The sequence below is a fragment of the Lissotriton helveticus genome, chromosome 4_1, assembly GCF_964261635.1.
Source record: "Lissotriton helveticus chromosome 4_1, aLisHel1.1, whole genome shotgun sequence".
Classification (NCBI taxonomy): domain Eukaryota; kingdom Metazoa; phylum Chordata; class Amphibia; order Caudata; family Salamandridae; genus Lissotriton; species Lissotriton helveticus.
Window position 1 is genome coordinate 161526255 of NC_136063.1, and position 18742 is coordinate 161544996.

The 18742-nt window shown below is 42.9% G+C and overlaps 1 pseudogene; it reads left to right on the forward strand.

Moving 5' to 3' along the window:
* The first annotated feature begins 964 nt into the window (after positions 1-964).
* Positions 965-18742, forward strand: part of LOC144827967 (small ribosomal subunit protein uS15 pseudogene) — a 43348-nt pseudogene continuing 25570 nt past the window's right edge.

Below are 18742 nucleotides of genomic sequence, written 5' to 3' on the forward strand. Positions count from 1 at the left end.
ATTGCTGCCTTACTTTAGTCTGCCCCAGGAAGGCGGTCGATGGGTGGAGAATGTGATTTCCCACACATCCAACCATCGCTATTGACACATTCCCAGATTTACCATTAGCGGCAGATCTGGAAATTTGTCAAATTGCTACGCCTCGCCAGGGGAAGCGTAACAAGGAGAAATATATTTCCCCTACTTTTCTCCCTTTTCTATGTGTACCGCATTCTGCAGCACATGTAGAAAGAGGAAAATACTTCTCGGAATTATTTTTGTGCAAGAACATGTTCCTTTTTACACAAAAACAAACCTGCTTACAACACAGGCACCCTTGCACCATGGTGTAATGGTGCCTGCATTGGTGGTAGGCAGCCAAAAGTGTGCCAGCTCAAGAAAGGACAGGAATGTGCCGTATGATGTTAAATGCGGTGCATTCCTGCCCCTTCATGCAGCGCAGCTTGTTGTGTTGCGCTAAAGTATGAAAAATATGCCCCTTAGAGATGTGCAAATGATGATTAGTCACTGCACCTGAAGTCCACACATTGCCGTTTGTGCGCTATATAGTTTTATCTGTAAAACTGTATGTCTGTGAAAATTTAGTGGCCACGTAATGGAAAATGCGCTGTCTGTAAATGGTAGTGCGCCCCATACCATGCTTTACTAATATATTTGTGACATACTACATCCTTATCACTCTCCTGCTGAATGGGCGTGGCTCATTTGCTACATTTGTTTTTTGTGTGACGATTGGATTTTTCACTGTCCTTGTGATTACAGGGATGTAACACTGATAGCAGCACCCCTACTCTGAAAATTGTTCCAGGACCACTGGGTCCAGCACTCTGCATATCATCCATGTGGACTGAAAAGGGCCCGGCTCATGGGGGGGCCTTGAGCTGGGATGAGCTTGTAGCCAGCCGTGCGTGCTATAGAAAGGCTCTTAATGCTACAAGGGAACCCAAACGGTTGGCTGAGGACCATGGGGAATTATGCTTTAGAAGACAAAGGTCCTAAGCTTATCATGATAAGGAAAGTAAATAAAATATAGGCCATAATAGGAAGCTATATTTATCCTCTGTCCAGCCGGACAGGGTATTTATTTTCAACAGATTCAAAATTATTTATATGAATAAGTCAAGGCACAGTCCTGTACCTTACTCAAGAACGACACACAACACATAGGGAAAGGTTTCCACAGGCAAGAAAGAGCAATACTGGCCACTTTTACATCAGTGTTAAATTAAAGTTTTTGCCAATCAGTACAAAACACAACTAAGGTACAGCACAATTGCTAGGTTGTGGAAGTACTGCTTATAGTCGACGTTTCGATCCCTTTACGCTCTAATTACATGGGATCATCATCAGGACAACATTTGAAAAACATTTGCCTGTTTGTATTTAAAAATGTGACCGCCTGTTAAGGAGGAAGGAAGAAAAGGAGAAAGAAAATCATAGCCATAGGCTAAGTTAGAAACCTTCAGCAAGTCAATATGTCCATCTACCTTGTACATTTCACATTAATTCGGAATCGGCTTAACGTGTTTAAAACTTGCTGTATTTAAAGTGCGTCGTTTAGGGGGCTTCCATACCCGAGTGCGTCCGTGAATAGTGTCAACCACATCCGGTCTTGACCCACAGCGTTTACTATAGCTATTCCTTTTAAGTTCATTAAATAACTGGCAAAAACTTTAATTTAACACTGATGTAAAAGTGGCCAGTATTGCTCTTTCTTGCCTGTGGAAACCTTTCCCTATGTGTTGTGTGTCGTTCTTGAGTAAGGTACAGGACTGTGCCTTGACCTATTCATATAAATAATTTTGAATCTGTTGAAAATAAATACCCTGTCCGGCTGGACAGAGGATAAATATAGCTTCCTATTATGGCCTATATTTTATTTACTTTCCTTATCATGATAAGCTTAGGACCTTTGTCTTCTAAAGCATAATTCCCCATGGTCCTCAGCCAACCGTTTGGGTTCCCTTGTAGCATTAAGAGACTTTAGCGCAATCACTAGATTGCAAGGGATTATTCATTTAATCCGGACCCTCAGCCGAGGGTAGGCTCTCCTAGTACCCTTTCTCTCCCCCCAAAACTATCCTTATCTCTCTTTTCTCAAATCAGCTCTAGTTAACATGTCCAAACACGCACCCCTTTACACCGATGATTATATAAAACAACTCTGCCAAAGATCTTCCCTCCTCTCTGACACCCCTGAGACACCTGATGTTACCACAAGTACACTACCAGAGCAATTAGAGAAACTTCGCAAAAAACAGGTGCGACTTGAATTAATGATTTTGATGTTAACTGACTATTTAAAGGCTGAGGTAATACCATTGGAACTCCAGGTGCGCAACGTTCCGGGTATTTTCACTGATAATCCCAAATACATTTCTAATTTCAGTTATATTAGGACCACTTGCTCCCGCCATTGGTTGGTCTTAGGGATCGATATAGCCACTGAAACACTAAAAACATTGGAAATAGAAATCCTTGATATAGAAAAACAACTGGCAGACACAAACTCCTCCCCTGATTGAAAAAAACTCCTTGAACAACTAGAAAAAACTATATCAGATTTTCATCGCATAGAGCAGAACAAAAAGTCAAATAAAATAAAAAAAGACATCAAATCTTATAACGTTGAGAATAATTATCCATATCTTCAGAAGGATTTTTACACCAATAAAACTTACCCCTTCCCACAGACCAATAAACCGTGGGGACGCTATAACCGTCGCCAGAACCTAGTAGGTTTTTCTGACACTTCGGCTGAATCATCCGATAGTTCAGACCCAGGTGAGGGGTCAAGTGCAAATACAAGACGAGGCGGTGGCCAAAGCAATTTTTTATCCAGAGGCCAGCCCAACACCCCCCCAGCGCGGGCGGGTAAAGAAACCTCAGCGATGGTTCAACCCCCCAGGAGAGAGGAGAACCAGGAACAACTTTTACCAATGGTGACTGAGCAATCAGCAGAGGTTATACCCATCTTTAACCTTTCAACCCACAATCTGCTTGATGTAGAATTACAATTACTCAAAAAAGGCCTTTCATTCGTGCCCACCATCTGCCCTAATTTTATGGAACTTATGGAACTGCATACGGAACTGTTAAGATTTTTTAGAACAGTCCGTTTGAAGGCATTTTTCCAATTACATCCGAGCCCGACCCCTACCATGAATACTCCTTTTCGACCACCATCCACCTTTTCTCCATCATCTACGATGGTTCCCCCAGAAATCATTGCATTTGAGAAACTTGTTCTGAAAGATCTTACTACAATCCAGAACAGCAAACTTTTTGTTCCATATAATATCTCTTTTCAAGAGAAAAAAGCGATTGAAACACTTAAACGTGGGACGTGGTTATCAAGAGCGCAGACAAGGGGGGAGGGATTGTTATCCAAGAAACTGAAACCTACAAAGCTGAAATCATGCGCCAATTAAACAATCAAGAACATTACTTAAGACTCCCAGGGAACCCCACAAAAGAACTCCAAGAGATCATTGCTAAACTTACATCCCAAGCATGTACAGAAGGATTTTTGAGTAAAAAAGAATATAACTTTCTCAACATCAAATCCCCAAGACTACCAGTTATATATACATTACCCAAGATTCACAAAGATCAAACGAATCCACCAGGACGACCCATTGTTTCCGCATGTGGCTCTGTGCTGGAACCCTGGGGACCTATGTAGATTATTTTATCAAAGAATTTGTTCCCACCACGACATGCTATGTGAGAGATAGCATGTCAATGATTAATCTGGTGGAACATCTCGAATATGATCCCCTACTGGAAACATTATGTACATTAGATGTGGAATCACTGTACACAAACATTCCACAAACGGCAGCCCTGTTGGTCATTCAGAAAATTCTTGACACCCGTCCACGCCCACACAGAGTCCCCACTCTGTTTATTCTCCAACTATTGGAATTGTGTCTAACAAGAAATTTCTTTTTCTTCGATAACACGTATTTCCAACAGATCAAAGGGACATCCATGGGGGTTATTTTTGCCCCCAACTTGGCCATATTGTTTATGGACCAGCTGGAAGTAGGTTCAATATTAACACCATCCAACCCCTTCTTCACAGGCATCAAAATATGGAGGCGCTATAGAGACGATATTTTCCTAATTTGGAACCAGACCAGTGAAACATTAAGTTGTTTCCTACACTGGCTAAATAACAACTGCTGCGGTCTCACATTTACCCTAAGCTGGGACAAATCCTCTATATCCTTTCTGGATCTCACCATCTATCATTCAGAAGGTCAACTCCTTACAAGACTCTTGAGGAAGCCAACTGAGCGAAACACGCTTCTAGATTACAAAAGTAACCACCCTAGGGCACTGAGGGACTCCTTACCATACTCACAGTTCCTCAGGATTAGACGAAACTGCTCCTGAAAAACTGATTATTTCAGAGAGGCGGCGGTCCTCTCTAATAAACTGAAAGATCGAGGCTACCCAAAGAAAATCGTCAAACAGCTCCTCAAAAGAGCATGGTATTGCCCACGAGAGGTCTTACTGACGCCAAAAGATAAAAATCCAAATGAAAGAATTGCATGCGTCACGACTTTCTGTCCTGTCTCGAACAGAATTAAAAGGTCAATCGCTAAACATTGGCCAACAGTTAACGCTGGGTCAATACACATTGAAAAACCTCTCTTTGCATTCCGCAAGAGTAAAAACTTAAAAGATCACCTTGTCAGAGCAGCATTACCAATAACACCAGTAGGAAGCACACTTGAGTCAGCCTGGGAACTACCACCACTGATAGGCCATGTCAAATGTGGATGCTGCAATGTATGTGAATACACGGTGGAGGGCAGATTGTTCACTCACAATAGCACCACGTTTGAGAGACGCTCATTTTCCAATTGTAATTCTTCGAATGTAATATATGCGATACAATGCCCTTGCCCGAAATTGTACATTGGCCAGACTACACAAAAGACTTAAACACGCATTGGCCAGCACAGGAGCCGTGTACGTTGCAAGACAGCCAATGCTCCCTTGGTTGATCACTTCGAGGAAGCTGGGCACAGTGAAAACGACATAAAATGGACAATACTGAAAGTGGTCAAGCTACCATCCAGAGGCGGAGATATTGCCCAAATACTCAACCGAGAGGAACTAAAGACAATGATCCAATTCGATACAATAAGGAATGGTTTGAATCGAGCAGAAGACTGGACTACCCTACTATAAGTATGAACTTTCCTGCTCCATGTCCCATGATTAAAGCGGACACATAGACTATGTTCATTCCAAAGATTGACACGAAAGCAGAGTGTTTTGATATAACCCAAAAATGAAATGTTATTTTCTGAGTTTTTAAAATCATAAATCGGCGTAATTATGGTCACAAAATGCACTTTCACTTTAGTTCGCATCCAAACAGTAATCACTCCCCCCACTAATCACATTCACGGTAAGTAATTCCACCCACTCGCCACCATCAGATGTGCAACAAACCCACTCCAAAATGGCCGCCATCGATTGGCCCCTTTCTATTTCGATTACCATGCTGCCTTTAGCAACACGGTGGAAATGCCTATCCAGACTGCAATCGAAGCAGCGGATAGATAGGACATCGTTCCTTCTCCCACCAGAAACCCAGTTACCATGGATCAACTGAAACACTAAGGTAAGCCCATGCCCATGATGGACAGGTTTAAAAAGCGGCTACAGAGAGGCTTAACCTCAAAGCCTTCAACTCACTAGGTCCCCCTTGTCTCCCATCAACAGGCAAACCTTGGTAATACCTTCATCACACATTGGTTGAAGTGACAGGACCCCGTCCTTCCCGTTCCCAAGAATCCCGTCCTTCTTGTGGCCAGCATGCCACATGGGTAAGATAATTTCTGCAGAACACCGGAGAGAACGCGCAAATCTCTTCAGTGGTTGAAAGTATTTTTGACCAAATTTCACTTATCACCCCCACTAGATACAGCATCCTCACCTATGCAGACCTGTATTAGAAGCCAGACCCGGCGGACGTGCAGGTAAAAACTGTTACATCTCCTAAAGAAGATATACGAATATTTTAGAATTATTACTAATCATCCTCAATCCCGTAGGTATCACAGCCAGACCGAAGTCCTTGACTAGCGGGTCAGCGTCTAGCTGCACCCTAATTCCCCCATTGTGAGGCTAGGATCGGGAGATAACCGCTTGAATCCTAGTAAGTGCACTATGCCTCCCCCGACCACCGGACACGGTAGGATTGCACACGAGCGCCTGCTTTCGAATCGCTAACGCATGGAGTGCTTTATTTAATGAACTTAAAAGGAATAGCTATAGTACACGCTGTGGGTCAAGACCGGATGTGGTTGACACTATTCACGGACGCACTCGGGTATGGAAGCCCCCTAAACGACGCACTTTAAATACACTAAGTTTTAAACACGTTAAGCCGATTCCGAATTAATGTGAAATGTACAAGGGAGATGGACATATTGACTTGCTGAAGGTTTCTAACTTAGCCTATGGCTATGATTTTCTTTCTCCTTTTCTTCCTTCCTCCTTAACAGGCGGTCACATTTTTAAATACAAACAGGCAAATGTTTTTCAAATGTTGTCCTGATGATGATCCCATGTAATTAGAGCGTAAAGGGATCGAAACGTCGACTATAAGCAGTACTTCCACAACCTAGAAATTGTGCTGTACCTTAGTTGTGTTTTGTACTGATTGGCAAAAACTTTAATTTAACACTGATGTAAAAGTGGCCAGTATTGCTCTTTCTTGCCTGTGGAAACCTTTCCCTATGTGTTGTGTGTCATTCTTGAGTAAGGTACAGGACTGTGCCTTGACTTATTCATATAAATAATTTTGAATCTGTTGAAAATAAATACCCTGTCCGGCTGGACAGAGGATAAATATAGCTTCCTATTATGGCCTATATTTTATTTACTTTCCTTATCATGATAAGCTTAGGACCTTTGTCTTCTAAAGCATGCTATAGAAAGGCTGTCAGCCCCCAGGTGGGGCAATGTTTGCTTGTTTAGCAAGTCTGTTGCTGTCTTTATTTATGTTAAGGTGGTGTTATGTTTTTTTTGCACAGCATACCTCTCCGATTAAAACGTGTTCATGCTCACAATATGTCGGCGATGGCTGCCTTTATTTACTAGACCAAGAATGCCCACAATATGTCAAGGATGGCAACTATTATGCAAGGATCAATATTATGCCAGGAACAGGCACAGTTGTGCCTGACGCTCTCCTTTCATGGCCTTTTATTCACACAAATAGTACGACTGATACAGTGGGGCCTATAACATCTCCAATCTTTTTGTGACTTTAATAAAATAAGACTGGATGCATATGTCCACATTCATTCCACCTGCTTTGCAGTGCACGAGTGAATATTGTACATCTGTGAAGTACACTGAATAATCACATTTCACATCCTTTATTCCATAGGTGCATTGTATACAGGGAATATCCCTTTTTTTCCATTGCAGTTAGTTAGGACTCAAAATGCAAGCCAGACCTCCTTGCTTTGCCAAAGCTTGTTCTATTTTTTATACAGTTTCAATGTTAATAGAGGAGTACCTAGGTAAAAATTTAGTGAAATACAGAGGTGTTTGTTGGTTTTCTTGGATATTTTTATGGGACGTTGTACACACCTCTGTGAGTGTGGATGACATTCAGCTGGTGTGTATGTGTATGCAGTCAGGCGCATGCGCAAGTGTTGGCTGATGGATGCACGTGGGTGTTGTCTCTTAATGTGCCATATTCTGTGTACTATGCGTGCCTCTGCTTCTGCGTGCACCTGCCAGGAGGGAAGGGAAACAAACAGTGCCTCCCGCTCCCTTGCATGTTGAGTAGGGTGGTTTTGCCTAATGAGCGGCCATGTTTTGCTTTGCAGCCAGCGTGCAGGAGGCAGGAGATGTGAAAGCCCTCCATAATGAAGGCCTTGTCACTGGAACTACCTTGACAGGGCCTAATGATTACCAACAGGCCTCTCTGAAGGCTGGGAGTGTGCGTAGAAGTGTCGCCACCCTTCCTCCTCCGTCTACTCCCATTCCACCAGCTGAGGATCCCTTTGCTTGAGAACTCACTAGGTCACTTGTTATTTTAATGGTCCAGTTTAGCCTTTCACTTGGAGTTGGTGCAGCACAACATTTGCTACACCTTTACATACAATTTCATAACATAAACGTGTGCTTAGCACATGTTTCTTGTGTGATCCAACAATATTAAAATACGTATTGCACTTGACATTATTTCTAAAGTGCATTTACTGTAGGGCTAGTGAATTTACACAAACTTCTGTTTTTTTAACTGCATCAAATGAGATGTAAATAAACTATCCTTACTTCGTAGATATGTACTCTTTATAAAGTTGGATTTGAATTACATAATGTGTGCTTTAATACATTAAATGACATTTGCTGGTTAGATGATTGAATAGACACCCTCCAAAAGCACATGTAGAATATGATTACTCTAGAAATGCTAAACGTTTATGTGATGTGTGCATTAAGGTTTCATATATTGCCTTTAAATGTAGTTCTTAGTCAAACTTACAGATGATGCTCAAACGATTTTACTGTATGTCACATGTAATATGAATCAAATGTACTGAAATTTTACATTAAATTGTGTTTAAATGTGCAAACGCATACTAGATGTGCACTCTAGTTTAACACGCTAAGTTAACATTTTAGGCCTATATTTTCATGCTACATAAAATACTGTTTTCCATTTTCTGCTAACATTACTTTTCTTGCAGGTATTCACACACATTTTTAGTTTGAGAATAGATACATTACTGTACTATGGATAGAGAGAGAAAGCCTGAGAGGAAGACCTTGAAGATAGAACATGGAAAGCCAAAGTGTTAACTGAAAACTCTATTCAGCAATGTTACCACCTAACCTGAGTGTGAGAAGAGGATGTTGTTCCCATGTCCAGTGTCGGATACACTGCAAATGTTGCAGTCTGTAACGTCAGAAAGGAGAAAGACAATGGACCTCTGATGATGAAATCAGAGGGATGTTGCCTGAACGTTTTTAGTGCGAATAACTGGAGTCTCCACTGTCGAATGCTAGAGCACTTTTCCATGGACTTTGAGAGGTTTGGACCTCTATGCTTCCTTTGATTCTTTCCTGAGAGCGGCATAGCCTAACTCTTACTTCCCTGACTCAAGAAGACTCTTGACCATGATTCTGCAAAGCTGACACCTTCTTGTTTAATTCTTCCCTGCTCTGTTCTATTTTCCCTCATGGTATTTCTTTATTTTTAAGGTCCTTTAGGCTCTAGAACCATCCTCTTAGCTTGGACTTTACTTTAAGTGATTTAGATTTACCAATGTATAGATGAGAAAATCTGAGACTCTTCTCTGAGCATCAGATACTTTTGTTACTTTTTTGTGTTGCTGTGACTGAACTCAGTCAGTAAGTCATAATCACTTTATTCGGTTAATTTAAAACCATAAAGGTACACTACAAAAAATTCATTATAAAAACAACAATAAGACATAAACAACATTCATTATCTTTACGCCATAGTGAAAAAACTGATTCCAGGACTTTACAAAAATGTATCTTGGACATAATAATCAACCAGATGAACGTTCAATTCAGTATAATTATAAAAAGTTAAAATATATCACATCACGGGGTCTCCTTTTTTTCCCTTTCGAAGCCGCCACAATGAAGAAACTAGCACTATTACAATTTTCCCAAACATTATTTAGCATCTGTAAATATATTAATGCAGGCCTTACCTGCATAATGCCTTTACTCTTTAAAATAGGTACTATAAAACCCTTATGAATGTGCAAATAATGATCGCAAAACATAGCAAAGTGTCTTGGGTAGAAAAATTATCACAGGAGCAGGGACCCAAATCCTCCACCTTTTTCCATCCCTGGGGCTCTGCCAATAAAAAGTGCAAATAATTAAATCTAAATCTTATTAAAAGGAAGCGGTGGTGGAGCTTTGTTACTACTTCTAATAAGGGTTTTATCTCAAGGTTTGTTTTCAGTACTAGGTGGGCTCGCACCTTTGGTTTCACCAGCTCTCTAGCCTCACTTTCAGTATGTGTCATATATAAGTGGGATTTCTTGACCCAAGATAAATCTTCCTTCGATAACTCGTCAGGTGAATCAAACAACTTGGGGCGTCCTAATTGCATTGTTAACCTCTGAACATAATTTAACCAGGGAATGCAACTTGCTCTATCCAAGGATAGGCAATCCTGTACACTCTCACAGTTGATTGCGGGACTGATAGCAAGTTTCTCAAAAAGTTGTTTTCCACTATTTGGAGATCTTTAACCTCCTTGTATCCCATATTCCAGAACTGTAATTAGAGATAGCAATACATTTTGCTCTGTATATATTTAACATAGCTTGGACCAGCTTCGCCCCTAACCTACGCGCAAATTTAAGAATCACTACTGTTGATCTTGCCATAGCATGTCTTTTGGCTTTCTATTACGATGTCCATGTACCCCTTTCATCAAAACAAACACCCTAGATATTTAGTTTCCTTCCCAGTAATGCGTTTTAAGTTTTTTGGGTCTTGAACCCATAATCATTGTATGAGATTTATAAAAATTTACATTGAAATCCAGCAATGTCATAAAATCTGCATGGGAACTAAAGAGACACTGTAGGCCAACCGCAGTTCGTGCTAATAAGGTAGCATTGTCTGAATAAAGCGCTGGTATCAGCCTCTCCCCCACTCGTGGATTATTATTGCTGGCTGCACCCAATACTGAGTCTAAATTGTTAAAATATAAAGTGAATAATAGGGGAGCTAAAATACAACCCTGTCTAACTCATTTAATGACACGTATTCCCTGGGTGTGGTTGCTCCTTTGGTCAAATCTTACAGTCGCAGTAAGGTCCCTGTGCAGATTGGAGGGAAAGTTTACGATATTCCAATCAATGCCCATTTCAAGTAATAAAAGCCATAGTTTGGGTCTGTTTACTCTGTTGAAAGCCGAGGACAGATCCATAAACGCCAGGTGTAGTGTCCCTTTCTTGGCAATAGTGTTTTTCCCTGCTAGCAAATGAAAGTTGAGGCACTGATCCGTGGTACCCCTACCTTTCCTAAAACCATGTTGCAGGTTTGATAGTACATTACACTCTTCTAGCCAGTCTGTCAGCTTACTGAGGATCTTTAACTACTTTAAATACTTTAACTGCTGAATCATTCAGCGATATTGGCCTGTAGCATCGCGGGTCTCTTCTCTGCCATTTCTTGAAAACTGGAACAATAGTTGACTGGAACCAAGGTCTCGGCAAACCATACCGACAAGCCATATTGAATAATACATGTGATGATATTTTGGACCATAATGTCACATTTAGCTTAAAAAGGTCAGCCGAGACATCGTCCGGTCCGGGAGCTTTATTACTTGTTATTTGTATTATGGCCTCAGCTACTTTCTTTTCCGTGAAAGCCATACCATGGGGCATATTACCAACAAGTAGCGATCTTTATCGCTAAATAGGCTTAGCGACAAATTTTTTATCGCTGACTATCGCTGGATATGTTAGCGGAGGAAACATGCTATTAGCAACGTTTTTCTCCATTGTGCTAAAATATCCAGCGATATCGGCGAAATGCGTGAATATCGCTGAGAATACAGCGATATTCACGCATTGGCGACGAAATGCTCTTAGCCATGTTATCCACCTCCCATTGGATAACATGGCTAAGAACTGGTCTGAGCAGGAGTTGTTTTTTGGCGATGGTGGGAATATTTCCATCGCTACGCCTGCCTTGCTAATAGGCGATAGCGATGTTAGCGACTGCTTTCAGTCGCTAACAGGTTGGGTACACCCACTTTGCATGTCATTAGCGATAAATATCGCTGACATGCAAAGCGGGCCCCAAACCGCTCGCTAGCGCCTAAAAGCTGTCGCTAACATCAGTTAGCGACAGCTTGCTAATAGAGCGATAGAATTATCACCGCTTAGCGGCCGAAAACGGCCGCTAATCCGGTGATAATTGCCTATCGCCACCCTTGGTAATATGCCCCCATAAGCCTCAACCGTGGACCATGTGCCTAGGATTCCCTGGTCATCCTGGTCACCATATATATGTTTAAAGTGGCTAAATCACTGCTCCTCCGGTATATTACAGTCCAATGTACTGCCACTAACACCAGAGAAGAATGGTTTATTAAGAATTTCCCATTACTTGACACTATTCTTAATAATCTCCATGGACAGTAAATCATTCCAGGCATCAAGTTTGATTTCTGTTTTACGTATGCATATGGCCTGCTTATACATTTTCCTATGTTCGGCTATTAAAGCTTTATCTTGGGGTTTATGCTTAAATGCAGAGAGTAGCTTTTGGTGGGCAACTGTGCAGTTATGGTCAAACCACCTCTCTCCGTCATTTATGAATTCCCTAGTTAGATGTGTGAGATCTCTGGCCACCTGTTTGCAGATCCTATTGTTATTGTAGGCTGTGAGAATTTCTGCTTCCTTTTTCCTCCCATCTAGGCAGCGATCAATCTCATTCCCAACGGTTTCTAATAGATCATTTAGAAAATTATCCGGGACTACCTTACTCTATTTAAGTCTGCGGCCTTGATCCTTTACCTTTAAGTTTGGGACAGTAATGATCTTCTTCATTGTGGGGGTAACCCTAATGCTCCCATCTAATATGATATGTATGGGATCATGATCACTAAAATGTGACCATTGGGCAGCATAGGCTTTTACCAGAGATAACAAGGTCGTAGTAATGAAGATGTAATCAGTTGTGGAGTTCAGGCCCCTTCCCTTAACCCGTTTACCGTGGCGATAATTTTGCCGCAGTGCGGGGCGTTCTATTATGTGGGCGGGGCCGCGTCGGCCAACAGATGTGCGCAGCACTACCAAGGTAGTGCTCGCGCCGGACGTTGGCGATGGCAGCAAGGAAAGAATTAAAGGACCAACCTCTCCTCTCATGGTGTTTGGGTATGATAAGCTACATTCTGCTAAACAGTCCTCTAAAAACCCACCTTGTTGCATGTGTTCAAAATGTGTATCGGAAAATTGGTTTAAATAGTTGTTTTTATGCAAAATCCCTACAAAAACATGACTTTAAACAGTGCAGTAATAAATCCCTAGCGTCTAAAATACCATAAAATGTGTGCATATATGTGTTTTGCACCCTCTAAAAAAGGTGCGTACTTCGCAGGTACCGGAGTCATTGCAACTCTCGGTGTGATTGCGAAAACAGGAAGTAGGGTTCAACCGAGGCAGGCGCACCAGACTAAACTGCAGTGACGCATCACAAGGACAATACCATACCACATTCATGGGCAGATGTATTAAATAGTTATAAGCAGGGCCGGACTGGCTATAGCGGGCACCGGACAATCCCCCGGTGCGCCGCATGGGTGGGGGCGGGTTTTTTGTTTTTGTTACAGGGCCGTTTTTGCAGCATAGCTGCAATATCGGCCCTGTACCAAAATCGGCCAAAAACCGGCCAAAGAGCTCGACGGCCCCTCTAACCCCCCCCCCCCCCCCCTTCCCCACCCCCAAAAGGGGCCAGGCGAGCACTTTGCCAGGGCCGGTTGTATTTCCTAGTCAGGCCCTGTTTATAAGGACAACTGTTGTATATTCTTGACTGAGCTCAGATCTGTGAAAGGCAGGGACTAAAATGCAGTGGGCAGAGCAGCACCGTCGGCCCGGCTGGTCCTCGCGGGGCAGAGAATGAGATGCCTCCGTGCAGTGGGAGCCGCCGGATTCTCCCACCTCACACCGGCTGTCAGAGATGATCAGAACCCATCCGTCTCTGCACCTCCGCCACCGGCTTGTCTCTTCCACACAGGGATGTGTCTCATGTTCTCCGTCTCCCTGGCTCGCACATGGCAGTCACAGCAGCGCGGATCCAGCTGTCAAAAGCTCGTCTTTATGTGAAGGGAAGAGCTCTGATAATGACACACATACACATGTCAACATCTCGGCTGCACTGCGCCGGCACAAAGGCAGGCATCACGGCGGCGACTGAGTCAACCAGGAGGAAGCAGAGTATTGCACCTTCCCTGCCTGTCTCCGGGTCAGCTGAGGCCGAGGCCTTCAGATGTAGTCTTAGTGTCTTCTATGACATGCCTCAGCCCTCGTGGCGGCTGCGCGCCTTGACTGATTGACATGTCACACAGGCGGTGGAGACGAGGTTTTCAGAACACTACTGATTCCAAACCCTCTGGTGCCCTCTGAAAGACCCATCAGACGTCTGACGGCTTGGGTGAGACCGCGAGGAGCCCCTACATATGCTGGCTGTCTAAATATTCTACCACCTCTTCCATCCCTCCGCTATCCTTTTCAATCCAACTAACAAACTCACATGTCCACTGCTCAAATTAATTTAATATTTTCCTATGCTAATTCCTCACTAATCCTGTTTGGGTTCTGTAGTTGCGTGCTACGTGCTGAAAAGCGCTTCAACACCTCATCAGGGGTAGCAAGCATTATATAAATGCAAACCCTTCCCTCTTCTATTCCTCCACTATCCTTTTTCAATCCAAATAACAGACTCACATGTCCACTGCTCAAATTAATTTCATATTTTCCTCTGCTAATTCCTCACTAATCCTGTTTGGGTTCTGTAGTTGCGTGCTACGTGCTGAAAAGCGCTTCAACACCTCATCAGGGGTAGCAAGCATTATATAAATGCAAACCCTTCCCTCTTCTATTCCTCCACTATCCTTTTTCAATCCAAATAACAAACTCACATGTCCAATGCTCAAATTAATTTCATATCTCCCTAAACTAATTCACCACTGATCCTCTTTGGGTTCCGGAGTAGTGTGCTACTCTCTGAAAAAGCGATTCAACACCTCATCAGGGGTAGTAAGCGCTATATAAATGCAATTACAATTACAATATTCAAATGCAGTATCACTGTTGTGGTGTGTGGTTTAGAAGATATAAGATGCAGGCGCAGGAAGAGGTGGAGCTTCCGCTCATTATGCCAAGATGCGCGTGCACTGGCACTCCAGGTCCTCTTGCTGTGCACCTGTGGCCATACATGGCCTCTCCTAGAAACCCTTGGGCAACTCTATATCAGCCTTCCTAGAGCCTCCTGTAGTGCTCTTCTGGCAACACATTGTTGTTCCACAACCCTCTTAGTAACCCCTATATTAGTTCTCCCAGATCCTCTTATAGTGCCCTGAAGTGTTTACACTGGCAGTGCTCCTGTGGGTCATACATCACTGTTGTAGTGTCCCTCAGGGCCTACATAGGCACTCCTAGTCCAGCTTGTAGTGTCTTGATGGACACACTTAGGTACTCATCGTGCCTCTTGTACTATCGTACATTAGCACTCTTAGACCCCTTTGTACTACCCTACACTGACGCTCATAAACCCTTTTGCAGAGTAGTAGTGAACATACATTGGTACTCTTAGTACCTCTTGCACTATCCTGTACACTATTGTACAGGCTTCCCTATTACAAAGCCCTGCATTCCGTACATTTGCACTTACGCCACTGGCATCATTTCATCATAATCATAGCGGTGGGGGAGTTACACACCCCACTGGACCCTTGATGGCATCACAGGAAGTAACATCTTCAATCCTGATAAGACAAGTAGTGACATAACAGCCGCGGGGCAGATAATGGAACTGTAAGACATAGATTCAAAATCCCATAATAAATATAAAACTTAAAAGTTAATAGCCTCAGATGCAGAAAGAAGGCAGCATGGGAGTCAAAGCAGTGCACCGGGGTTGCAGGAATAGCTCCTGCCACTCCACTGCTATAAGTTATTTGGTGCTGGTTGCTGGAGGGTGTGGTGCACAAAGAGACTCAAGACCTGGATTGTTGGGACTTTTTTTCTTCTTCAGATTTATACAGCGCAAACTCGACCTGAAGGTATTGGAGCGCTTTACATAAGCACCGGTTACTTTACACAAGGACACATTGGTTTTTTTCTTTTTTTTCTTTTGGTAGGCACAGGGAGATTACATTATTTGCCCAGAATCACAGGATGTGGACATGGCCCCGAGGCTTGAACCTTGGTTTCCCAATTCCAAAGTCGGCCGTCTAATCGTCAGACCACATCCTCAGAGCTTCTTCCTTCTGTTTTGCTGAATTCGTGTTTGCTGACTTTAGGACTCTGTGCACTTCACCACTGAAACCAGTGCTAATTTGCTGGTGCTCACTCCCCTTACATGGTAAATTTGGCCCACACCCAATTGGCACATTTAATTTACTTATAAGTCCCTATTAAAGTGGTACTACATGTACCCAGGGCTTGTAAATTAAATGCTACCAGTGGGCCTGCAGCACTTATTGTGCCACCAGCTCAACTAGCCTATTAAAACATGTCTCAGGCCTGCCTTTGCAGGCTGCATGCAGTTTTACTGACATTTGTCATGCCTGAACCTTCCTTTCTAATACACGTCATTCCTAAGTTAGGCCCTAAACAGCTCATAGGTCAGGGTGCAGTGTATTTGAAAAGTTAGACATGTACTTTTAAGTTTTACATGTCCTGGTAGTGAAAACCCCCTAAAGTCGTTTTTCACTACAGCAAAGCCTACTTCTCCCGTAGGATAACATTGGGTTCCCTTATTACATTTAATACGTGTCCCAATTGCAAGAATTAGAAAAAGTAAGGAGACCCCCTCTTTGGGTTTATCTAGGACCAGGGGGAAATTAATGGAAAAAACACGGGGTGTCCCACTTTACAGGCCCACGGAGTGTGGAAAAAGGTGAAAGGCAGGTTATACACAGTTCATAAAATTAAGTTTTATGAACTGTGTATAACCTTATGATGTGTAATTACCTATGTTGTTTTAATAACTATTAAATGATCAATTATGTATGTGAAACATTAAAATCTGTATACATTTTTTACGAAAGCCTTTTTGTATTAGCCTAGTTGATTTATCTTTGCTACGAGCAACAGTAACGGTAAACCTGTGTGTATCTACTGTAATCTCGCACCAGCCACACATCAGATATTTGTTGCCTTTCACCTTTTTCCACACTCCAGCATCCTAAGAAAGGTCCGCCTTGGGCCCTTAGTCTTCACTATACAGACACGTATAGACAGATTTCTGTCTGCCTAGGCCGTAGGCCTGTAAAGTGGGACACCCCGTGTTTTTTCCATTTGCAAGAATGTAATCAAGAAAAACCGGGGGTCCCTACCAACACACTGGCCCAGCCTGGAACACAGCCCCTCACATCCTAGAATCACACAAAGTTTACATTTCTGAGGGATGCTGGGGCATCAATATACTCAAGCAATAGAGACATCTCAGGCTTACCCTCTCTGCTCAGCTCCATTGTGATCACATATCCATAAGGGAGGATTTTGAGTGACCAGCCAGCTAATGAAAGGGGCTCCGAAAGCTGATGCCCAAAGGAACTCAAAAATGAAACTGAGATTCCGGAAAAAGCAGCAAAAAGGGTCAGTGGAAGCCTAGCCAGAATGCCTTTACCAATTATAAACTTAAACTTAAGTCCGCTAACCCGGGAGAAACTATCGGGCCTAAAGCCTCAGCAATAATTGACCACAGGAGGGGCCAAACAGAGCTAGCAAGGCTCCGTCTTCCAATTCCACATCAGGAATGAACGGCCTGTCTCACTTGGTTGGTTGGCTGTAGAAGGAGGAGGCTGCACAGCAAGTACTAGTTATAACTGGGATACCAAACATCAGAGTTAGGAGGCTATGGGGCTCACAATCCAGAACTAAAAATGGCAGGTTTGCAGGAGGAATGGACCTTACGGGAGAAACTAACAAGAGCCAAGTCCCATAAACTGTACAAGATGAGGGAACAGAGTCCACTAACTAAACGCTTGAGCCAGTAAAAGATCTCTCATACCTAAGCAGTCAAGAGTGGGAAAACATGATGGCCACGTACAACATTGGAAAGGGCCAACAATTTATCAAAACCAAAGGGAGTGAGAGAAGTAACCAGAGAGAACCGGCAGGAGGGAGCTGGCCGCCCTTGCTTAAAATTCTCCAACTATCAGTGTAAGCCATGAACTATCAACCTAACAAAGTGGACATCCAGATCAGCCTTCTAAACACTCTGGCTGTGTTTGTATCAGGGATTAATGAGAAAATTGCTGATTTGGACAGCATGATAAGAAGAGCACAAGCAGATGCACCCAAAATCAGGCCTACATGTAATTGTTTGCCAGTTCTGGATAAACTGGTGACTCTCCCTGAGACAATAAGGTTAATTTTCACCAAGTTAAAGGAAACCTTTGGGTAAAAGGCATCTAACAGACAAAGGCCCACCCAATTTGTCTCCACTGCAACCCAGATTGTTTAAACTGGGGCCCCTGGCAAAATCAAGGGAGCCAAACCCTTGGTGACCCTGCTTCAGCAGAGGTCCAGGGAGAAGACCAATTGCAAAACAAAAAGAGAGCAAGGTGAAGAGACCTGTAATTGGGACGGAATCTGGGTCAATCACAACTGAATACCCTGATCTAGTGCCCAAAACACCCAAAGAAGAACCCTCACTTCTGATGCTGTTAATGCCTTGGTCAGAAGGACCCGCCAAAGACCAAACAGTTACTACAGCAATTAAAGGGACTAGAAATGTAAGCTTAAATGGACAAAAGAGGCTGGCCAAAATAATTACATCTCTAAATAATAAAGGGAAGATTTACAAACCCCTTTGACACATTTGCGCTACCTTTGTGTCACTTTTTGACACAGCAGCGGCGTAAACAATGCAGCAAATTTACAATGTGATGCATCTAAGGAGATGCGTCACATTGTAAAGCCCTGCATCACATTATACCTGCGTCAGGTATAATATATTC